The 24,253-nt window shown below is 51.2% G+C and overlaps 1 long non-coding RNA gene across 2 annotated transcripts; it reads left to right on the top strand.

Moving 5' to 3' along the window:
* Positions 1 to 12,606: 12,606 nt before the first annotated feature.
* Positions 12,607 to 19,245, top strand: LOC133626598 (uncharacterized). Of its 2 annotated transcripts, XR_009819659.1 has the most exons (4): positions 12,607 to 12,692; positions 14,295 to 14,470; positions 16,729 to 16,797; positions 18,404 to 19,245. It is a non-coding gene; the product is annotated as an uncharacterized LOC133626598 (long non-coding RNA). The 2 variants fall into 2 exon arrangements; XR_009819658.1 differs by having other exon boundaries at positions 16,729 to 19,245.
* The last annotated feature ends 5,008 nt before the right edge of the window (positions 19,246 to 24,253 follow it).

The raw sequence follows: 24,253 nt of genomic DNA, 5'->3' as shown, positions 1-24,253 counted from the left end.
AAATGCTGAAGCTTGGCTAGAGGAGACCTAGCAGTTCTTCCCATGGCAGCACCAGAAGTGACTGTGCAAACTCCCCAGCACACTTTAATTCCTTTTCTGTGGTGACTAACACCTCCATTACTCCCATCTGACCTCTGCAGACATCCTGCCACACAATTGTGTTAAACTCTGTTACAAGAAAGATAACTGGGCCTAAAATTAAACCATCTAGCACGTTTTTCATATTAGCACAGACAAGGAGTGAAATCCTCCTGGGTGGAATTCACCTCTTCTTGAGCCAGTAAGCAAACCCAGCCCTCAGAACTGTACCACCAGCAGTGACACTCTGGAAATTATTTGTCTTTCTGTTTTGTGGGCCCTTGTGATAGCTTGTTTTGAGGTAGAGCCTGCTTGGTGCAAGGACCTGCCCTGATGCCACTGCTGGGCACAGGGTGGTGAAGGAGTTTCCAGTATGGGCATCACATTGCAAATGCTGCTAGAGAGCTGTTAAAATGTGAGAGCAGATATCCCCTGTGTGAATAACCTGGTGTAAACTAAACCAAAGCCTCATGGTATCTTTGGCTTGGGAGAAAAAGTATTGTAGCAAGAGAGGCAGTGCCAAGCCGCAGCAGGGAGAGCAGCGGGTGCTTTGGCTGCGATTGGATGGCTGCTCTGTTTGCCATCAAATCTAGTTTTCCATCAAAAGATAACCCCCCCCAACTTTGCCACCATGTCTTTTTCACTCCAAAAGCAATTCAGACTGGGAGGTGCTGAAACTGCTTTGCATGGCCCAGAGAGCAGTCTGGCACTTTGGGGTGCAGCTCATACCCTCTGCCTTGACCTCAGCAGTGAGTGTGGATTGGGGCAGGAAGGATTTGCTCACTCCAGCAGCACAAGGAGGAGAAGGACTCAGTTTTGGGGGACAGAAAATCTAAACTGAAATGCAACCTCTGTAGCCTGCAACAGCCATGCTGTGCCTTACAGAGAGCTGCAGAGTACCTGCAAAGGCTGTGTCCTGAGTCCGGAGCCTCTAATCCCCACCATCTCACACTGGATTATGTGGCTCGAGGTGGCTGCTTATGGAGAGGCAAGTGGAGCTGCTGGCTCCACTCCACACTGTCCACCGGCGCTCACTGACCCTGGGCAGCCCCATGGCTCTGGGATGGGGCAGTGGGTGCCTTGCCCACAGGGCAGAGCCCTTGTGAGACTCACACCAGTGCACACCAGTGCAGCTGGAGCCCTCTTCTCCCAGGTGGGATTTTTGCACTCTTGTGCTCCCTCTGCTGGTCCTCAGTCCAGCACCACTCCAAAAACTCTCCAGAACCACTCCAGCACAGCTCCAGAACTGCTCTGGCACCACTCCTGCAACACCAGGCCCTTGGGCCACACCTGCTCTCCAGGGCCAGTAACACCCCAAAGCATGTCTTTGAGCCAGTCTGCATGAAGGAGAGATCAGTGGTGCCTAAGGAGAGGAGTGCTGCTGGAATTGCACCGAGCAGGACGTCTCAGGATCCAGGCAGAATCCTCAGGAACAGCACAAAAACCTTCCCCAAAATAGAAGCTTTAAAACACTATTAGGAGTGATACTACAACTGTGACACATACAGGAGTGATGCAGACTAGACAAACTGGACTGGAACTGCAGGATCATTTTACTGAGTTGTCACACATGGGCACAGACAGGACACTGCATTTGCCAATGCATTTTTCCACAGACACACCGTGCAGCTTTTTGCACCACCATCTCCACAGTTTGCACTGTTTAACCTGTGCAACACACCACCACCATCAGAAGTGACCTGCCTTGCTCTTGCACAGGTACAGCCGGCCACCACTGTGCCACCAGCAGGGAAGGACAAGAACAGAGAGCAAAGGTTGCAGCTTGGCTCAGTGGTCACTGGCCTGACAAAGGGGACAGGGACTCACTGAATTAGGGAAGGACTTTGCACTGCAAGGTCTGCTTGGCAGGCTGTGCTCCACAATTGCATGTGGTTCTCATGCATTTTCTGTCCTGGCAACACTTGCCAGCTTTATTAGAAAGCTGGTTGTTGTTTCAAGCCTGCTTTCTAGCAGTTATTGTCAACTAGGGATGGAGGTGGGGGAGCTGCACTCTGCATGGTGTAAGTGACAGCTGCCAAGACACCTTCTCCAAGGCCCTGTAAAAACCTGGTTATAGCTCAGGCTGCCTCCTCTTGGCCAGACTTCTTGGAGGGCTCAAAGCCCTGTGTCCCCATCCCCATCCCTGCAGTGATGTCTGGCTGCCCTGCTCCCTGCCATGGTCCAGTCATGCTCATGATATTCCTGGGACCCAGAGACAAGCCACTGCTTAGTTAATGAGGTGAAATACCTGCCTCAAGAGAGCTGAAACCCTTGACGTGCCCCAGGAACAGCCCAGCATGATGGGTAGCTTCAAGGCAGGGAAGAAGGAAGAGAATGTAAATTGAATAACAACAACAACAACAACAAGAAGAATGCTGTTATCTCTTCCAGAGAGCATCCTCCTCCCCCTAGCACTGCCACTGCACCCTGGGAAGCCACAGTGACCCGCTGTGCATTGCTGACCATGGAGGCTGTGCTGGGCACACACTGCACCCCAGCCTCTGCCACCACCACCCCAAAATCTGGGCAGCTCCAAGCAAGGTCCAAGTCCAGCCTTTGCTGGGAACAACAAACACCCCAGGAGCTCCTGACAGTGCACACTGGCATTCAGAGCTGCTTTCCAGAGTGAACAATAAGCCTTTAAAACAAGTGTGGGGTTCTCTAAAAGTCACTGAATTCAAGGGCTGCAACAAAGGCTCTTCCTGAGCGTGGTGGCTCCCTGCCCACTGCCCTTCCTGGGGGGACATGGTGGAGGCAGTAGAGGGGAGGTAATCTCTGGCTCAAGTCTGCAAACTGCAACTGCTGGAGAAAACAAAACCTGTCTGGAAGTTTCAGTGGGAGTGGATGCTTTCCACTGACACAGCTTGTCCCCAGTCCCACAACACTACAGGGCATCCCCTTGAAGCCCCCCTCCAGGGGAACTGCTGGTGCTTCTGCCAGCACAAGCTGAAAGTGCTGGGTGATGCCCCACAGGCATTTCTCCTTGTGCAGAACTCACAATTGGTTTCTGTGCATCACGAGGCTATTCCCATCTAACCACCAGCCCACAGACCCTCTTCAGTGCTCTGCTCTGCCTTGGCAGCAGGGGCAGGGGCCAGCCAGTCATCACAGTGGGCACCCACCCATGACCTCCAAGCTCTGCTGCTGAAAGTATCTGGCTGCTTCTGCATTGTGCAGATTGGTCCTTGCCTGACAGGAGGTGCAACTCCATAGCAGGCTGGATGGGTGCACACTGTGACCCACACCATGGGGCATTCTCTGGGTGAAGCCTCATCCTCAATCCTTTGGCTTTGCGCAGCTCGTGAGGTGACATCTTGTCTAAGAGGAATCCTCTCTCTTTCAAAACAGATCCCCCTGCTTTCTGGAAGCAGTTTTGTAGATGCAAATAAATGGTTAAACACATATACCATGTTAGCTTCCCTTGGTATCATTGACAGCTGATATCCCTTCAGCACATGAAACCACAAAGCTGAAGGGAGTGAAAGTGTAGAACCAGGGACTGGGTGGTGAAACTCTCCCAACCAGAGGCTGCTAAAATGAAACAGCAAAAGTTTTTCCATGATTGAGAGTTTTTCCCTGCAAACTCTCACAGGTTTTTCCCAATTATCTCTCAGGGAGTCAGCAAACTTTCCTCTCTGAGGAGTAGGTGAGATGGCAGTGCCAGGGCAAGTAGCCCCCAGCACACATGTGCTTGAGAAGAAATGCTACAATGTACTGCCATACACTGAGAGACACAAATAAACCCCATTGCTGTTGTTAATTCTGCAGCAAAATTATTTTTCCAAATCTTTCCCAAACCAGATGTGGAAATATTTAGCTACCTCTGCACTCCTCCAGCCCGAGACTGAACACTGTATTTCAAAGCAGATGAGAGGCAGGGGGAGGTGGAAACCGTGACTGGTTTCAGCGAAACTCATGGATTTCCCAATTCGTGGTATCGTTTACTGACATCATGAAACTAATTTGGGCTTTTTCTCCTGTCTCTTTACAGTTGGATATTTTTCCCAAGAGGCTGAGATTTCTCTTCCTTACAAACGAAATTGGATTTCTTTCCAGTAAGGAGTACAGCAATGTAGATCCTGTTCCCAGAAGCAAGATTCAGAAATGATTATATTTTTAATTATTTTATTAGATATGGTCAGTGCAAAAGACTAAACTAAAAAGCAGCAGCTCCAATAGACCATCTCATCACCATCTCTCCCAGACTGGAAAACAGTCTGCTTGTCTTGCTTCCCTCCTGGGCTTGGTGCTGTGAGTTACACAGCCCTGCTTCCCCATGGGTTTCCATATCCCCCACCTCCTCAGAATGCTCTGGGATGCTCAGGACTGTGTGATGCATGTGCCTGCCCAGGTGATGGGCTTGCAGGGAAGGGCTGTCCGTGCAAAAGCAGTCACAGGCTGGCTGATATGACAGTAGGTGAAATTTGGTGTGGGTGAGAGGGAGTCACGCTGGCAGGAGGAGCAGCCCCAACACATTTGCTTCTACCTAGGGCTGGGTGTTTGGGCTGCAGGAGGGTATGAGGAGCAGTAGACTGCACAGAGCAGCCCCCATGGGCAGGGTCTGGCCAAGGCAGGGTGCCAAGCTGCACCCTTCCAACCATGCAGGCAGGGAAGGTGCGTCAGCAGCTGCCTCCCTCAAAGCCGATGCCTTCTGTGTGGCCACGAGTCTCCCACTGCCCTCCCAAGCTGCAGCTCTGGAGCCAAGCCACGAGACATCCACCCTCATGCCCTGCTCATCATCCAGCTGGCCACCAACCTGTCCTCTGAGCACTGAGATCTCCCTTCTGCAAACCACCACAGCCACAATCCCATAGCCGAGAGATGTGCAGCCTCAGTTTTGAAGAGCTTGATTTTCCTTCTTGTTGTCCAAGCAGACAACTCCCTGCCCCCTCCTCCCCCCATTAAAAGACACTAATTATTTCTCACCATTTATCATCCACTGAAATCACTAATGTTGAGTGAACTCAGACATTGTCTGTGCTTTAAAAAGTCGTACAGCTCACGAGGTGGATGGGGACTCTGCCATATGCAGTGCTTAGAGGTATGTGTGCATGTCTGTGGACAGCTCTGCTCTGTCCTGTCACAGGAATGATGCCCACCAACAGCATCATTCAAAACAAGACCCATTCCCAGCAGGACTGGCTGTGGGGCTGGCAGGAGGCCCTGACCTGAGGGCAGCCCTGAGTCCTGCCTGCACCCTCTCCCCGCTGCCTGCACGCCCTTCTCCCATTCCCCGTGAACAGAAACGTGTTATCTGTTTGACTTGACATTTCATGAAGGCGAAAATAAATGAAAGATGAGCCCTGGGAGCAGAGAGAAGCACTAATTTAGGAAAAGTACTAATTAAACCTATTCTGGGTGGTCTCTTTTTGGCGTTCTGCCTTTTGGGTTAGACTAGTTGTGCTGCTGCTTCCCTCTCTCCCACGTTTTCTCCTCTCTCTCCTTTCCCAGAGTGTTTTCACCTATGGCTGTCCCTGCAGGGGATTACCATGGGTTAGAAAAGCCCCACGGGCCCCCTTGCTCAGGCACAGGGCAGGAATTTACCTTCCTTTCGCCAGGCTGCATTGTATCCTTTCCCTGCACACAGAGCTCCAGGGCCAGGGCAGGTCACAGAGACATGGAACAATTGCAGTTGTGCAGTGATGGTGTTAAGCATGTCCATGTATACACACACTATTTCTTTCCCTACAAATAATGCTATAGTTTGTGGTTTCAGTGGAAATCATAAGTCTGTTATAGGATTTCACTGGAATTGGGCCAGATGTGACAGGTAAGTGTCTGGTCTCCTGTCCCAAATGGCACTGTATTTTAAGTGCATTTGCAAAGTAGTGTGGAGTGTGATCACTCTCACTGCTGCATGCAGGTTTTGGCCTCCTGCTCTTCTCCTCTTTGCACCTGGGACAACATGAGAAATGCCACTTAAAGCCTGCTTTTTTGTTGTTTCTGCACTCTGTATTGCTGAAGTAACTCCTGGTGCAAGCCTGCAGCTTTGCACAGAAAACTGGATCCTGCATGGCTTTAAACTCTATATTCACTCCTGAAGCCTCCCTGCAAGTTGGAGGCACCATGAGACAGGAAGGTCTGGAAGAAGGGAAGATGTGAACAAAGTGCATCCCCATGGGCTCTGCCAGCCTTGATGTTAGGCTATGAGCAATGCTTCTTAATCCTCATCTTCAGAATGGAAAACACTCTGTTGTACAGTAGGTGAAACTCAGTGTATTGAGTAATTCAGGGTAAAAAGCACATTTAAGGGTATACTGTGTCCTGGCCATCTAGAAATCTAATTAATATTTATCCCCAGGTGCAATACTTGTCCTCCTGTTAAAACCAACGAAAACCAGGATGGGGGTTTTCAAAAGCAATGAAGACCACCACAACAGTTGTGTCTTCTGAAAGGCCCTTGAGTTAAAACTGCCCCAGGTGGGGGTCCAAGAGCCACCAAAGTAAGTGGTCATGAGCTGGAAGGCCAAGGATCTGTTGTGTGACCTTTACCAAAGCCCTTCCACTCCTTCCCAGGGTGAGAAACCACACCAGCTGTCAGTGCTTGGGACCAACCTGACCAGTTCTCTCCAGCATTCAAACCCTTGCTCCTGTCATCAGCAAGTTCAGCCTTAATTGTGTAAAGCAAACCTCTGCCATAGGCCTCCAAACCTGCTGGAAGGTCAGTCCAACACCCAGCATGGGAACAAGCTGCCTACAGAGAGCAAAGAGCAAGGTGCTCCCAAGGAAAATCACATTGAGAAGCTTAAAACTCAGCCACGAGAGCACAGTTGCCAGTATGAGGTCAGGGGCTGCTCAGAAGCCTCCCTGGCTCCCTCCTGTGCTCCTGGGTTGGCCATGGACCTGCTTGCTTTGGAACTGTTGATGGATCTCCTGCCCAGAAGTAGTACAGGGGGCAACTGGTGGCTCAGAGAAATGTGTTTTCCTGCTGGCTTGTTGAATAACAGCTCGCAGAGATGCCCAGCTTCACTACTTGGGCTTTCTTCTTGCCAGTCCTCAGAGTTAGCCTTTAGGAATTAATACATCTTCCAGGTAAAAAAGCCAGGAGCCAGACTGTCTTTCCTAAGAAGAGGGCCAAAGCACCTAAAGGCTACCACCAGCTCACCATTCCACTGACTCTCCACAAGTCTGAGGGATGCCTCCTGGGGATATTGCCTTGAACTGTACAAAATGACTTTGGAAAGGTATCATTTAATGCTATGTGTCATATGGCAGAGGTCCATGGTATGGCCAAGGAGCACAGCACAAAAGTACTCAGCTGAGAAAGATCAGTTTTCCTACTGTATCAGCATAATGAGGACTTTTGCAAATGTCTGGTGTTGGGACTGGTTTGTATTGCAAATGTTCCTGTCTAATCTACAGCTCTGTATTAACACATTATCCTATCACGACATTTTGCTTTGCCAGGAGAGCACAATATTTGTATGTGTGTGCCCTCTGAGCTGCATTTCTGACAGAACTCCACGTTAATGACAAATTGCAAGTTGGATAACACAAGTCAGGAAAAGTTTAAAACCTTCTGGCTTGTGGAAGGAAGTAAGATGAGCTTGTTTAGACTCAGGAAAAATTGCAACAGCAGACAAAGTCATCCTAGGCGGATTGAATAAATACTGATCTTCAAAACTGTCAACAGCTTTGCACTCAGAAGCTGGAGAGCTGCTGTAATAGATCGTTTCTCAATGCTATTTCAAACGCAGGAGAGTAGCGTTACTTTCAAGATGCAAGTGGCTCTTCACTCATGGATCAGCCCATCTTCTGCCAGTGGCACATGCTTAAGGACGAAGCCAGGGGACATCTCCACAGCCAATCTGCTGGTGGTTATCCTACGCTTCTGCCTCTTGCAGCAAGGGAAAACAAAGTGGAAAGTGTTCCAGCCCTTTTCAGAGTGACCTTGATGTGCAGTTCGCTTCTCCCCACTCCAAGCTCTGCTTTTTATGTCCTGCCTCCATCACCATTCACACTGTATCCAAAAACCTCCACAGCAGTTTTGGGTCGTGTTGTGTTGCACAGCAGCACCTCCTCCCTTGCCCTCCTTTCTGTATTTGCTGGATTTGATACATCCATGAGGAGAGCTTATGCTCCAGCCAAGCTCTTGGACCCAAAAGGGCTGTATATGTCCAGGGAAACGGGTCTGAGCTGACCTGAGGTTGTGCACAGGCCCAGGTCACAGCAGCAATGCTAAGGGCTTGCCTAGGACAGGCTGGAGCATCTCACTGTTCCCGGCCCTGAATTTAGTGAGGATATTTTACAGGCAATTTTCTATTGAGATGTCAGATGCACTATCAACTCACCCCCTCCCCTGCACATAATCAAAATATTTTGATAACCGAAAAATGTCAGGCAATACAGCAAAGTTTGCAGTAAATAAACAGAGTGAATAACTGCAAAGACAAGGAGGGGAGGAGTGGGGAAGCTGGTGCCCCTGCAGAAGGCTTCCATCCCCAAACAACAAACAGATCCTTTAAAACTACTTTTGACCGAAAAAACAGTTGTTTTCTACACAATAACTCCCTTTTGGTGGAAAAAGGAGGCTGATGGTTCACGTCTCTGCCTCGGAGGGCAGCGGTCCCTCCGAGATCACAGCACAGCCCCACGGCACAGCCGTCTGCGGGCTCAGCAAATGCCAAGCTGCTCTGTGCGGCAGACAAGCGGCAATTAGATGAACCATCCGGCAAACGGGCCCTCAGCAAGATCCTAAACACGTACCAAATATGTGTGACAAATTGCAATGACAGGGCTGTGCTGGCAGGCGGGACGGCGTAATGAAATCCCTGTCCAGACAGTGCTATGCTCCGGGCACTCTTTGAATCAAGAGAAGGCAGGAGATGCTGCCAAAAACCCATCGGCACGACCACCACACCCTTCTTCCACACTTTGGCAAGCAGCCGAGGCTGCTGTGAGCACTGGTAGTGCCCAGAAAGCTGAGGTTGGGACTGCCACGCCACGTGAAAGCTGGTGCACGAGACCAGGTGAAGGAGACCCACAAAGAAACCCAGCACAAAACCAACCCATTGCTCGGGGCATGAAGGAACAACATACCAGGGGAAGGGTTAGTGCAGAAGCCAGAGCTCCAGTTGGGCAGTTCACTGTGTTGCAGAGGGTAGTGCAATAAACAAAAGGCATTGCTCCCTGTTCTGCACATCAGGAACCACGAGGTGCTGTGGCCATGCACACCCACGCTTGCCCACCCACGCTTCCCGTGCCCTGTACAGGCCCTGCACGTGCTGGGAGCCTCTTTCCATGCCAGACCTCAGTGTTGGGTTGCAGTTTGGGGCTGGCCGGACACTTGCTCAGACGCAGATGCAGTTTATTAGCACAGGAACTGTGGAAAGTTTCCAGGCTGGGCAGGATGCTCTGGCAGTGAGCTGGGGTGGGAGCATGGTCTACATGAGGCTCCCATCGCAACAGTAAAGACAGCGGGGAGCACAGCTCACAAACCCCAAGCTGCTTTTGAAGATATGTCCCTCTTCAGCCATTTGTTCTCTCTAACGTCCCATGTTCCACCAACTGCACTCCCCACGGGGCACATAAGCTCCAGGCTTTGTGCTTTGTTGTCCTTCCATTTGCAGACAGTAAAGGTGAGCCTGGCACTTGGGCTGACGCTGGACAAACAGAATCTATGTCTTGCAAGACAATTTCCTACCTTGGCCAGCAGCCTGCAGCACAGAAGTGGTGGCCACAGCTCGACCCCGCTGCGAGGAGCAGCAGCATTCCAGCAGGTCACGTTTAATAAGTGCAGCGTGGGGATAGTTATTTTTATAATGGGTTTGGTATCTGCCACCTCTACAAGGGCACCACATTTTGACTTTTTGACAAGCCCCAGACCAGCTGGGTGTCTGTATCCTGCAGGCAAGGGAAGGCCAGTGCGTCTTGGTCTCATTTGCCACGTTCTCTGGAGCCAAAGGGCTCTGCAGGGAGAGGGAGGGGAGCAGGCAGGCAGGGCCCGCAGGTGTGCCCGTGGGAGGGCGGCTGGGGGGAAGCAGCAAACAGCTTCGCTGGGGTATTTTGAGCTTTTGGCTTTCAGCTCGAGTGATCTGTGGGGCACATCTCTGCTTGAAGAAGGCAGCCATAAAGCATCCATCTGCAAAAATACCCCAGCAAACACAATCTCTCGCCCTCCCCCACGGGTTTCTGCAAGCAGAATTCATTCCTTGCTCTCTCTGTAGATCCGGCACGCCGAGTCCTTTCTCCCCAAGAGTATTCTCCCTTTACAAAGCAAGATCATAAAGCAGTGACATAATCCAAGCTTGGCAAACACTTTTGCTGATGCTAAGCCAGTGCCTCTCGTGGTTCTCACTGCAGCCTTTGAGTTCACAATATATATAGGTGGTGCAACCAACTGATTAAATGTGTGGGAGCCTCGCGAGACACCATTTCATTTGAAACTCTGACATTTCTATTTGACATTCCAATAAGTGAGGGGCTTTTTAAAATTATTATTATTATTTTTAATTAGATCCTGCAAGGGTGCAGGTCAAACACAACTACACAATGAAGTTCTCTATAGAATAGGTATGATTCAAACAGACGACTCCTGGCCAGACTTCCTAACCCATCTACCTTGCAGCGAAGCCTGGAAGCCAAATTAATTAGAGGCCACCCACAAGTAGATGTGAGAGGTGTAGGTGAATCTCTTTGCCCATTCATTCCCTGCCAAATCTGCTGAGATCTCGACGCACACGCTCAGGGCGAGTGGGAGGACCCTGGTGCTAAATAAATGACTTGATTCCTTTCGTTTTGACACCAAAATGAGTAGTAAACAATAGCAGCAATGCAGGGGGGGGAAGCAAAAAAAAAAGAAAGCAAAAAGCAGCATATAAGATGTCTCAATGAAGAGGTGTGATTGTTGGCAAAACCTGTCCTGTTTGAGTTTATGGGATGTACGGAGCCTTTTTATTAGGGATACTTTTTGCTTTTAGCGTAATAAAAAAAGGAGCAATTGTTTCTGCCATCTGAGAAAACTCTTGGTGGAACAGGCAGAAATCCAGGAATAATTAAGAAAATAATAGTGCACACCCAACAAGAAAAACAGTATTTGTTTAAAGACAAAGTCCCTCCAGAATACTTGCTAGTGATTGCATTTCTTTCAAAAGGGGAGGGGGGGGGACACCTTTCTAAATGAAAAGCAGCAGCAATCAGCTAGTTTCTAAGACCTCGAGTGGAAAAAGCACAGGGCTGTAATACCCTTCAGTGGTAAGGCTTTTTCCGTTTTCACTGCTCTTATCAGCCTCTGCAAGTTGCAAAAATAATAGTGTTTTGCCCTTACATGTTTCCATCGGAGGATCTGAAGCGCTTCACAAAGCAGAATTAATTGAGCTTCACTGCTCACCTGTGAGAACAGCACAATTATTTAGCAACAGGGTTTGAGGTGGGTTTTTTTTGTTTGGGGTGGGGGCAGAAGTAAAAACTGAAACTGGAGGTTTACAAAGGCATCAAGTCAACACAGGACTTTACAGCTTTGCCCGTTCCCAATGATGGATGTGGCAAACCAGGTCTGGGTTCTCCCTTCAGAAGGGACTGATTCTCCCCAGCATCACTCTTCCCCAGGCCTCAGCTTGCCAGGTTTCCCACTGGCACAAATCACTGTCCTCCTATGTTCTGAAGATTAAAAAAATCTTCAGAAACCCATGTCTCCGAAGTGCCCGTGTTCCCAGCAAGCATGCCATGGTGCCATCCTGCACCCAGGCTGTGTGCCACGGGCTCCACAGTCCTGCTGCCACCACTCCTGTGTGACACCGGGCTGTGCCAGCCGCCCTGGGGCACACGGTGGGGAACACCCTGAGCCTGCGGGCTGGGGACTGGAGGGCTGTGCATCGGTGTTTGTGGAGAACTCTATTGCAGGAATGGGGGGCGTGGGGAGCGAAAATCCCGCAATCATAAACGTCCCTCTGCTATCCCGTGCAGTGGATAACGAGACATCAACTTTTACCCAAGCAGGGCTGAAAAAGCATCATCCCTGGCCTGGCTGGTTTGTAAGAGGTCATAAACTACGGAGGGAGGAGGCAGTGGAACGAGCCAGTTTGCACGAAGGGCTGAGCTGAGCTTCTCCATCATTCCCGTGCAGCTCTTGTGAGTTACGTGTATGATCCCCAGCCTCCCGCCCCCACGCTGAGGGTTTTCCTCCGCACGCAGCACCGGGCGGCAGCAGAGGCACAAGAGCCCCGTCTCACCCCGCTGCGCCCCGCCAGGGCCAGCACGGGGGCCCGGGGCAGGTGAATCCCCGTCCCCGGGCGCCGCACCTCCCCCGCCTCCGCCCCTCCGGCCCCGCCACACGGCCCTCCGCCGCTCCAAGCGCAGCCAGCGCCCACCCCACGCGGCAGCACGCCCACGGGGGTGCTCAGCTGCCGTCCATCCCCTGCGCGGCAGGTACCGAGAGGCACGCACCGCGGGCAGCGCCCCGTCCCGCCGCGCCGCAGCCCGCCCGTGCGCCCGCCCCGCCCCGCCCCGCCCCGCGGCCCGTCCGCGGCCGCCCCGGTCCCGCCCCGGTCCCGCCCCGGTCCCGCCCCGGCGGGCGGCGCTGCGGCCGCCCCCGCTCCCAGCAGCCCTTGCAGCCGCCTACAATGAAATTTGCGAAGTTTTTTCGGTTTCGGCGCCATTTTCGAGTGGACTCGGAGGTGAGGAGGGAGGGCGGGCAGGACGGCGGGGCTGGGGCGCCGCGGGGGGCCGACCGCCGTCCCCCTCTTCCCTCTCCCCGCGGCGGGCGGGACGGCCCGGCCCGGCTCGGCACCGCGGGGCTGGGAGCTGGGGGACGGCGGGACGGGACGGGCTGCGCTGCCCGTCGGGGGGGGCGGCACAGCGCGGCCCCCCGCCGCCACCTCCCCCCGCGCCGCCGTGGGCGGGGTCGCACCGTGGCGGGGGGCGCACACGGCAGACGGAGCCGGGAGAAAGTTTGGGAGGAGGGGGGAGAAAAAAACCTCCGAGACCTCTAAACCCAACTTTTTTGGCGGAGGAGGGTTGGAGCGGCGGCGGCACCCACAGCGCCCCCCGCCCGCGCGACACCGCCCCGCGCTGCACAAAGGCGGCACCGGGGCGGGGGGGGAAGGGGTCGGCGGCGGCGCGTGACGCAGCGGGCAGTGACAGCGGGACGGGACGGGACGGGGGGGCGGGCGGGGCGGTTCCCCCCGCGCCGCTGCCGCCGGACCGTTAGGGCGGGAGCGGCTCGCGGCGCCTTCCCCCCACCTCCCGCCTTCCCCCCGCGCCACCGGCACGGTTCCCACGTGGGTGCGGGGCGCCCGGCTGAACCCCCATCCCTCATCCCCCGGGACGCCTCTTCCTCGCGTGGGGGTTTCCGTTATTACTGATCTTTGGTACTTTTTGGCGTGGCGGGGAGCCGCGTACACACCACGCTCCCCCCTCGCCCAGGTGCGGCTCGCGGCTGATGGGTGTGAGGGTATTTTTTGCCCATTTCTTTCTTTCTTTAAAGGAAAGCCGGGGAGCCCACTGGCTGCTGGCCCCCACTTCATTCTGGCATCGGGCCTGCACCCCTCCCGCTGCCAAACTCGAGAAAACACTTTTATACCTTAAAAAAAAATCCCTCAAAAATAGTATAAGCAAAAAAAAAGTTCAGCAAAATAGTTTAATTCGATTTTTTCAGGTTCTGGCTCGCAGCTTCTGCTGGTTTTTTCTTTTCCCCTCGCCGATTACTTGCTTTGTACAGGAAATTTGAATATCCTGGTGCAGGCCGCCGTCCAGGCGCAGCTCACTGCGGTGATGAGAGCGCTGTGCCGGCCGTCTCTCCCTTCTTAATTTCTCCTCCGTGCACTGTTTTATCCCACACGTGCATCAGGTAGATAAAGACATTTTTTTTTTGCATCTGGAGAGAGGTTTCCAAAGTTAAAACATGAATTGCACCCCCCCGCCCAAAAAAACCCATGAAGCTGTGAAGCTGTGCGTGTGCGCTGCGGACGTGGGGAGGTGAGGGACCATCTGCTGGGTTTCATCATCTTCTGCTCTGAAGAAATCCAAAGGCCTCGTTGCTCACCATCGGCTGTGAAAGTCCGTGCTGAGTTAATCCTTTTTGGTGGGAAATACAGTAAAACTGAGCTGCTGGTGCCGTAAACGTTTATGAAGCGTAAGAGGGAAGCTTGCAGCAACCCTTCATGCAAACTGACCTAAATAAAGAAAAATAATTACTGTGTGCTTTTTATGGCTTGAATTAATGTTCATCTGACCCAAAAAAACCTTTTCTTTCTGTTTTCAACAAATCAACTTTATAGGAGTCGGGCTCCCAGATCTTCTGTCCCTTGTTGTTTAAAACTGGAGGAGATGACAATGCAAAAAAGCAAAAAAAAGGAAGTAGCAAGACCCATCAGACTTTTCTCCTCAGCAGTGTTGAGAAAAAACTCTGGATCCTGGAATTTAACTGTGGATTTCACTGGTTTTCTGGAGGACTGTAAGTTGAAGTCTTATCTCTCAGGCTTTTGCCAGCACCAGTAGCTCTTCCTTGTATTCAGAGCTCCTTGGTAAATACGATCGATCCCGCTCGTAACAGTGCCGGCAGCTGGGGAGGGGGGAGAGTTTCAAATCGAGTCAAGTTAACGAATTCATTTTTGGCATGATTAGAACTTGCCCTTCGTGGCTGCAGTTTGGTTTTGGGTGTTCTGCCCCACCTCAGAGCACGTTGCCGTCGCGTGGTTTAACGGGCGAAAGGTGCCCCGCGCTCCAATTAAAAAGTCGCTGCAGTAGGCTGGTGCTGCTGTGAAACATGCTGACCTTTTGCTGGGCGAATTAACGAGGGGGGAGGAAAGAAAGGGCTTGCGATAAAGCATGTGAGAAATTATCCACTTCTATGTAGCTTTGACATGGGAAAAGGGAGAAATAGGCTTTTGTGGCAGCCAGGAAGAAGCCTCGGCCGGCGAAGAGGCGCGTAGGGCGGCGGTGGCGGGACGCCTGCGCGCCGGAGAGATGTGCCGGAGGTGCCCCTACAACTGAAAGTAACTTGGCTGCGTGCAGTTCCCACATTGGGCTCTTTAGTGCTCTTGAATAGTTGTTCCTCTCCAGGCAGCCCGAGCCCGGCTGGCGTGGCCCGGCGAGGCGACTCGTGCCGTGCCGGCAGCGCGGGAGCTGGAGCCGTTCGGTGCCTGTCGCTCGCGCAGCGGGGCCGCTTCCAGCTGCGGCCACATCTGTAAATATGAATACGTGACTTTTGTTTAAACTGCTTGTTCAAAGGGAGGCAGGAATGAGAGTGGTGTGATTCTTCCAGACCCAGGCAGATACGAAGTGTTTCAGTGGTGCTGCTCACCCCCTTATTTTCGTTTGCTCACCGTAACTGTGTCTCGCTGGTTGATGTCTGGGACCTTCGGCTGTAACCAGATGATTTATTTGTGTCTTTTTGTAAAATAGTAAACCCCCTTTTTTTTTTTCTTTCAAATGAGAACAATGACTGCAGGATTTGTTTGTGCATGTCTCTTGAAAAACCGTTTGATAGCAGAGTTGAGGCTTTTTGAAGTGCTTAATATTTACTTGTCTTTGAGCTTTCCTGGCCCTGAAGTGTGCAAGTCTGTGAAGGCTCTGTATGCAAATCTCTCCTGTGATGGGCTCCTGTATTTATTTCCTTTCCTTTCCCATGACTCTCTTTCTCACTATTTTTCCCCCTCTCTTTTTTCTGGTTACAGTGTCATTGAGGAGGTACTAGGTTGTGATTTAAAGGAACCCTGTGTTCCAGAGTGAGTTTATTTCGGTTTTGTGTGTGTGTTTGGGCTTGGGGCAGGAGGGGGGTGTTTTTTACTTACTTGCCCAATATACTTTGGCAAGCAGAAGTTGCATTGTTTTGTGAACTGTGTTAATGGATTTCTGCGTATTCCAATTCCCTGGTTGTTTGGGGGATTTAATTAAACCTCTCTAGGTGTCTGGCTCATGTAGATGACAGGTAGAAGTCTTGATTTCTGGAAATAGCTGGTGTATGCACCAATGGACCTGGAGCTTGTGTCTGCAGAAGAGCTGTTGTGGTGCTTTTGCATTGAGGTGGAGCTTTTGGGTCAATTCTTTGACACTTGGGGCAGCCAGTACAGCAGGACTGTTCCTTGTTGGTGGGGCGCTGATTGAAGGCTGGGGGTGCTCCTGGGATGCTGCCTTCCCTCCCCCAGCAGCGAGGGACTGAGCACCTTGCAAAAAAACCCACCCCCAAATAGCCTCTCTGCATCTTACCTGCTTGTCCTGAGGAGAGGAGGGGGGATTTCTCACCTAAGTCAGCAAAAATGTTTCTTTTGCTTCTGGCCTGCCAAGGCCATTAGATTGTTCTTGCTGCTGCTGCTTTAACCCCTTCAGGGAGGGGAGGTGGGCTTGCTGCCCACTGTGGTTTGCCTAGTGGCTTCCCCACTCGTCCTTGGAGCAGCTGTCTGGTTTTGCTGCAGGAACTATGTGATCCCTCCTTGCTGTATAGAGCCCAAGTTATGATTTGGGGCTACCAATGTGCCTTGGGTACTGCTGCCTAGCCCTGACTGCAGCAATGGGGAGAGGAGGGCTGCCATCGCCCTTTAGGTGCTGCTTCTCTACCCTACCTGGAGGTGAAACCTTGATTGGTTTTTTTTTGTTCCCCTAATTTTAAATATGTTTGCTCCCCTCTGAGCCTTTGTGGTCTGCCCTGCCCCCCCAACACACAGCAATGCCTCTGTGACCCCCTCCTCAACCCTTTCTTGTGTTGTTTCATAGTTCCTGTTGAAGCAGGGATCGTCCGTGCCCAGGGAGGATGACGCAGAGGAACCAACATGCCCCTCAGAGGTGAGTTAGGGAGGTAAGCTCAGTGCCCTGCTCCCAAATACCCATATCCCTCGGGGTAAATAGAGGTTCCTCTCAAGCAGCTGCAGGTAACACACCAGAGAGGGTGAGAGAAACTCAGTGTCCTGTTCAGCTGCATCTTTCTGATTGAATATTGAGAACCCAAAGCAGAAAGTTAGAAGGAAGCTCCAGTGTGAGATTGGCTGATCAGAACCCAGAGCTTTAATGATGCCATCATGTCATAAATGGATGCATTTTCTCAGATACGTGTTTCACTGCCTATCCCAAGTTTCCACTTGCCCAGTATTCAGTGTGAATGTTGATTTTTCTCCCTCTGTGTGAGAGAATAGGCTGGTGGAGGTGCATTGAACCCACACCTTGGGAATTCCTCCTTGCCAAAGAGAGCTCTTGCCCCCCTTGTCAAACAAGGCTAAAGACTTATGTATGTATAAATATATATTAAAAAAACCCCATTAATTAAAGCCTGAACCTCAAACACAAACAAAATGGATTCTAGAGCTGAGGTGGTTTGTTGTTGGTTGGGGTTTGAAGTCACTTGAAGAGATGAAAGAAAGAAGACTACACAGGAGCAGTCAAGTAAAACTTTGTTACAGCAACAATTAATGGTGAAGTTACTTGGGGGCTGGTTTTGTTTTAGCTTGTGTGAGTTTAACTTTCTCCAGGTACTCGTTGGCTTTGCAGTTGGAACCGCTGCTTTTGGTATTGGGGACACTGAAGTGGTGAAGAAAAGCCCTACTTTTTGTTGTTGTTGGCAAATATTTGATTTAAAATTTGCAATATGTTGGCAAGAGTTGTGAGAGCCTTTGAAATTCCTGTTTTGAAGCTTTGCTGAAGAGAGAGGGGGCAGGAAAGGGGCTACAGGGGAGCCAGGGCACGGCAGCACACGGCCTCGCTTCTGGTCTTGTTTGAGTGGCTTTGGTGATGCTGGTGCTTTTTAAGAAGGTGAATTGAAGGAAGTGGAGGGGGAAAAAACCCCACCCCAATAAGCCGAAATGAAACACGTGAAATGTCAGGCTACCTGCAGGGCTTCTGCACAGCCCTGGTGGGCCAGTGCCTTGGGAGCTGTGAGCTTCAGAGCCACGGCCTCCCCTCTGCCCTGTGCTGGTGTTTTCCTCCCTGGTACAAGCAGAGGAGGAGGTGAAGTTCCAGGGAATCTTTAATTTCTAATCACAGAAATTTTGTCCATTCAAATAGTAAATGAGTGTATCCAAATCTCTAATAAAAGAGTGGTTTTTAGGTTTCTCAAAATGAGCCAAATGAAAATATTTTAAGGAAAACTTGAAGAGGTTGGAACTACTGGAAACTGGATTTATCTGCAACATTAACATTGTGACTCCTGGAAAATCCTTGATATTAGTCCCCAAAAGGAAAGTACAAGGTAACATCTGCCTACAAACCATGGGGAAAAGCCAGGAAGGTCTGGAGGCTCTTTGCAGCAGCCAAAGCAGCAGATCTGCTAGATCTGAAAGTGTAGGTTTGCCAGGACCCACATATGGAGTATACTTTGGGGGTGGGGGGAACACTTAATTTCTGATTTTGTTTCTGGAACTAGTTTGTTTGCACTGTGTAACTGCTTGTTTTCTTATAGTTACAGACTTTCTGATAGCACCTGTGAAGAGAAAACCCAAATGTCCCATGGTGGTAATGCTTGCATGTTAAATGTCTTCACTGTAGTGTTCTTAAGTACTTTGTATCATGGCTTTTAAAAAAATAATAATATTCAAAATACCATTTGGAATATCAACATTCAGTGGGCTTTGAGGAGATGTAGCAGCACATCATGGTTTGTAGGGACAAGGAGATACAGACCATTCTGGGCTGCCTCATTACCTCAAGGATAAGACAAGAAAGTGAGCTTCTGGTTATCATAGATGTGGAAGCTAACACATTCCCATGTCTCTCTTTAGTTCAGTTGAACAGGTACGTGTAGATAAGTTCTCCTCATGCTTGTATCTGTGCCCATCCTTTGCAGCTACAAATACATCCCCTCTGAGTCTGTGTGTGTGTGTGTCTCAGCGGGGCTGCCCCTGCAGGCAGGGAGGACTGGGAGCTCCTTTTTGTTCTCCAACATGGGCATGGGTGATGTTGGCTTGAGCACTGTGCCTTCAGCTGACCCTTCACCTATTGCTCTTCAGTCCTTTCCCCAGCAAAGGACCGGCCAAGGTACTCTGTTGCCTGTGTTTGGGGTGGGGGAAAGGAGGGGCTGGAGGCTGTGGAGGGGCTCTAGGATGGAGAGCTGTCAGCAGTGCTCTAGCAGCACGTAAATACTGGAGTTTGGGATTGCCTGTTGCTCTCCAGTATTGCATTGCTGCTTTAGTGAGGCTGGAAATCGGTCCCTGCCGTGGGAGCTGGGGCTCAGACTCCCAGGGTACCTCCTGGGCACTGCTGTGGTGCTTCGGGGCTCTCCTCACACACCAATAAACCACTGCGGAGGCAGCAACAACGAGGGCTTGGTGTTGTTAATGGGGAGGGGGGAGGGCTGCACTCTGACTTATCCCCTGGGGTGGGGGGTGGTCTTGGCCCCAGCCTGGGGATGGAGCAGGCTCCGGGCCTTACCAGGGCTGAGAGATGGGGCCAAGCCCTTCCGTGGTATCTGTGAGGAGGAAGAGCCTAAGGGGTGCAGAGTGGCTGTGAAGCTAAGGGTGGTCCCTGGGTACTTGCCCCTAGCTGTGCCCTGCCCCAACAGGTGGGGAAAGGGAGGGAAGACAGGGCCAAGGGGAGGGCTGATGGCTACATGGGGACCAGAGCTTCAACTGCAGGGAAACAAGAAGCCCTGTAGTTGTGCTTGGGTGCTCCCAGGGAAGCCCTGTCCTGGGATGGAACATCTCTCCCCATCCCTGTGCACTATCAGGTTACCCATGTTGGGTGCAGCCAGGGTAGGGGCTCCCAGTGCCAGCACCCATGGAGCCTCTGTCCTTTGCATCATCCCTCTTGCAGCTTACCAGCCATGGTGGGAGCAAGGGCTAAGCACAGGGACCACCATGGGGTCAGGGCTGCTCCTGGGGAGGGCTGGGATGGTGCCTTCGCTTTTGGGCATCATTCTCAGCGGTGGGAGCGCGGTCGCTTGTGCTGCTGGTGATGGTGCATCGTGAACAGCCCCTATCCTGCCGTCTCCTCTGGAGCACTGGTGCCTCTAAATCCCAGGACATGTTTTTTTTCCAACTGTTTAGGAATTAATAAACCATAGTCAATAGTTGTGGGGCAGAGCATGTCCTCTTGCTGATTTACAGCTTAATCACAGCTCCAGATCTCAGCAAGGAGCAGCAGTATCACCCTGAGATCAGCATGTAGGACACCCCCCACCTCCCCTCCCCGCACTCAAATATTTCTTGCACGGGGGGAGAGGTGTGCAAAAGGTGGATGGGTGGGTGGGAGCAGCTTTTCAAAGCCTCTACCTGCAAACGAGTCCAAGTCACAATATTTGTACACACAACTGAGCCATTTCAAATGCTATGCTTTCACTCACGTCTGTCAGTGGTTTGTTCCCACTTTCTACAAGTCAAGCCCTTAATCTCTATAAAATACTGCTTCCCCTGAGGAAAACAATTAATAACTTGATATACAGGGAAATTGGTCAGTAAAGTGATTAATTCTGTACTTCTATACTTTTATTAATTTTACATCTTTTTTCAGAGAAGTTTTCTGTCATTGGCAGTTACAGGTGGAGTGTAGGAGTTAAAAAGCAGGTTTCTTCCTTCATTTTAGGCCTTTCTGTTGTAATCAGTTTGATCTTAGCTAGAAAAAATTTCCACCTTATTGACAAACGGGAGACTCCAGCTAAAACCGTGCTTTGGAGCTACAGTCTCCTGCCGGGACCGCGACGACTGGACAGTAAAAGCACGGCGGAGTTTTTCAGAGCAGCGGGCAAGAATCAAATTTAGTATCTAAATCAAGCCAATAGGAAAAACGATCCCTGGGGAGACAGAGGCTGGAGCCGGCTGTGCTGTGGGCGAGCGGCCCCGCTCCGTGGGAGCCCGCGGGGCGATGGAGGGGCCGCGGCTGAGGCGCGGGGATGCTGCGGCGGGCGCTGAGCGCTCAGCGCGGGGCTTTGCTCCGCCCGCCGCTGCTCCCGCCGCCTTCCCAGCCTCTCTGCCCGGCTCCAAGGGTTTCAGGACGTTGCCAATTATTAACGCAGAAGCCCAGGGGGTAAGCACCCCGCTGTGCTTTTCTGAGAAGCTGGGAAAGCTCCTGAGGGGTTTATTTTCCCCTTAAAAGTTTTGCCTTCAAAGTGTTTTCAGGTCGGCTTCAAGTGAGCGCTTTCGCTACCGCAGTCGAGCGCAAATCACTTTGGAAAACAAAACCACCAAAAATCCCAACCCAAACCCAAGCAAGTGCCCCTGCAGAGCATCCCTGGGGTGGCTGCGCTCACCCGGACCCGCGTTGCCAGCGCGTCCGTGCGACGGGGCGGCAGCACATGCGAAGCAGCTCGGCGTTCTGCTCCTAGAGGATAAAGCCACATGTTGTCTGGGGCTGTTTTGTTGTTTTAGTGTAGAATCTCCTCCATCACAAGCGTTTGTGACCACTGTAGAGGAAAGTCTTTGCGTTTCCTCGGTAGTTTTTGGGGTGGTTTTATAAACGAAGCGGCAGGCAGCGTTTACTTACCCCGGCAGGTAAATACGGGAGCACATTGTTAGGCGGCTGCCGGGTTCTGTAGACAGGCACTAGACAAGCTATTAATTGCACACCTACACTAATCTTTTAATTTCACCCAGACTGAAACCCTCCCACGTAGAAAGGCTGAGGCTGTTTCTCTGCTCACAGTACCAGGTACCTCCATGAGAGAGGCGGCAGTGGTGTGAGAGCCAAATGAGGTGGTGCAGATTCCTGTAAATACTAAGAAAGCAACCCAAAAAGCCACCTTATCTACCTTCAGCGTTTTGCTTCCTACATCCTTTGATGCAAAAGGCATTTTTGGCAAAGGCTGGCAGCTCATTGTGGTATCCAGCATTATCTTGCTTTCCTTGCACTTCTTGCCCACCCACCTCATCTGCTTTGCCTCAGCTCTGAGCCAGGACTGGCTCTTGTAGGTGTTCATGCAGTGCCTTGCACAACAGCAACTCCCAGTGCTAGATCTTAACAAGTTCAGGTCTTGCTCTTTGCACTACAGAGGAGAAAGCAACCCAATATGTCACAGTCACCCTTAGCTAGGGAAATTCTGGCTAAGGTAACTAACTGTGTACCCAGTTATGCAACTGGCTTCAGTGGGAAGCAGCCAGTATCCTCAATTCAAAGCTGCACAAAGGACAAAATCCCGGGTTAAATTAAACGTGGCAGGTAGCAGCCACATGGTAAAGCAGCAGCCAGCTCACCCCAGCAAGGGTTTGCTAAGGTGAGAGTGCAATGACCAGAGCAAACAATGGCACGAGTGCCCTGATGACTCAGTGGATCTTGGCAACAAGCTCACCAAATGGGAGAAAAGACATGTTAAAAATCTTTTCATTTCTGAAGCAAAGTGTAAGATGTTGCTCTCAGCAATTTCAGATGTAAAAACCCATTCCTGTGTGCTGGTCAAGCAGCAGAATATTGAAGGTTACTCAAAATACCAGTCAAGTAGAGCATATATTAATTTAGAAACTGTCCAGAGTGAGTTCTCATGACATATGCTCTGTGAGAAAAAATAGCTTCACCCTCATAATGAAAATAAATGATTTGAGTGTGCAGGACTGCTAGGTAAGGTGTGATGGCAGGGAGAGAGAGGATGGTGGTGTGGAACATGCAGCTAGACAGAGAGGTTTTGTAGTTAATCTTTACTAGAAAGTACAAGATGGTTTTTGCAAGGATTACAAGGAATATTTCTTCCTCATATTTTGTATTCTCCGATTTGTGAAGGGAAGAGAAAAAACTGGCAAGAAAGGAAACTGAGGAAGAAAGGCCCGATAAAGGCACTGCAGTGAGCATGTAAAAGCGCACACACATCCCCCCCACAAACATCCTCCTCCTTCCTGCCTTAGGGCTGGCTTTATCTGGTCCCAGATGGGAAACAGGCAAGTGAAGCAGCAGCAGCAGTGTCAGCATCGCTGTTCTGCTTCCTGGGTCCCATAGGTTACCCAGCAGGAGAGGCAGCATGTCCTCAGTATCCAGAAAGGCTGTTCCCAGGGAGAAGGATGTTTTCCTCAGAGAGTGCTTATGACAGGTAATGCCAACAGGTAGTGCTCATGACAAACCCTGCCCTGGCTGCTCACTGCAGGCCAGCCTTGCATGGCACAGCAGAGGGAGGCCTGGCACAGCATGGCACAGCACAGCAGAACAAGGCCTGGCATGGCCCAGCAGAGCGAGGACTTCCCAGCCAGCACTGGGCTAGATGAGCTCACCAGGCCTCACTCCCTTAGTTTTGGCACTGGGCACTGCAGATGGAAGTGTCACCCCATCCTCCTGACATTCACCCTTTAGGTACTTGTACACGTTCATGAGGTTCCCCCCTCAGCCTTTCCTTCTCCAGGCTAAACAGTCCCAGGTCTCCTCCAAAAGCAGCCCCATAGCATTGCCATCAGCAAGCCTGAGATTCCAGGGTTGCAAATTGGGCACAGATGAGCTACGCAGCTGTAAAAAGCCTGACAGACCTGGGACTGGAGTTGGAAATAACAGATTCCTTATTGATATGCACAGACACTATCTGCTGGTGTCTTTTCCTGACTGCACTTGCAAAGGCCTGTGGCTAGTGGAGTTCCACAAGAGTTGGTCCTGGGGCCAGTCTTATTCAACTTATCAATGACCTGGATGAGGACACAGAGGGTACCCTCAGCATGTTTGCTGATGACTAAACTGGGAGGACTGTCTGATTCACCAGAGACTGTGCTGCCATTCAGTGAGATCTCAACTACCTGAGAGCTGGGCAGAGAGGAACCCCATGAGCTTCAACAAGGGCAAGTGCATGGTCCTGCATCTAGGGTCGAACAACCCCATGCACCAGGACAGGCTGGGAGTGACCTGCTGGAGAGCAGCTCCAGGAGAGGGACCTGGATGTTTTGGTGGACAGAAAACTAAACATGAGCCAGCAATGTGCCCTCGTGGCCAAGGCCACACCTAAAGGGTGTCAAGAGGACGGGGCCAGTCTGTTTTCTGTAGTGCCCAGTGACAGTTCCCTTTCTGGTTATAGTGGGTGAAAAAAACTAAAGATGCCACCAATAATTACTTGTTAGATAAATACCAGCCTCTTACTGGCACAGGTTAGTTTGCCTGCAGCTTGATTTACTCGCCACCACAGGTCTGCCTCTCCTGCCTGGATCTGTAAGGATTTGCATCTTCTGAGATGTCAACATTTCATGGGAAAAGAGGAGCCTGGAGAGAAGCCTGTGCACAGGACTGTGTGTGCAGCCATGCAAATGTATCCTTGATGCACACCTGGCACCAGCTCTTTATCACCTGGCCTGAGTTGATAGCATGATCTCAGCTTTTCTCAGGATGGAAATCAGCACTGCCAGCTCTTGCACCACACTGA

Source organism: Colius striatus, chromosome 13 (genome assembly GCF_028858725.1).
Source record: "Colius striatus isolate bColStr4 chromosome 13, bColStr4.1.hap1, whole genome shotgun sequence".
NCBI lineage: Eukaryota > Metazoa > Chordata > Aves > Coliiformes > Coliidae > Colius > Colius striatus.
Note: the sequence above shows the minus strand (reverse complement) of the source record. Positions and strands in the feature narration are given on the sequence as shown.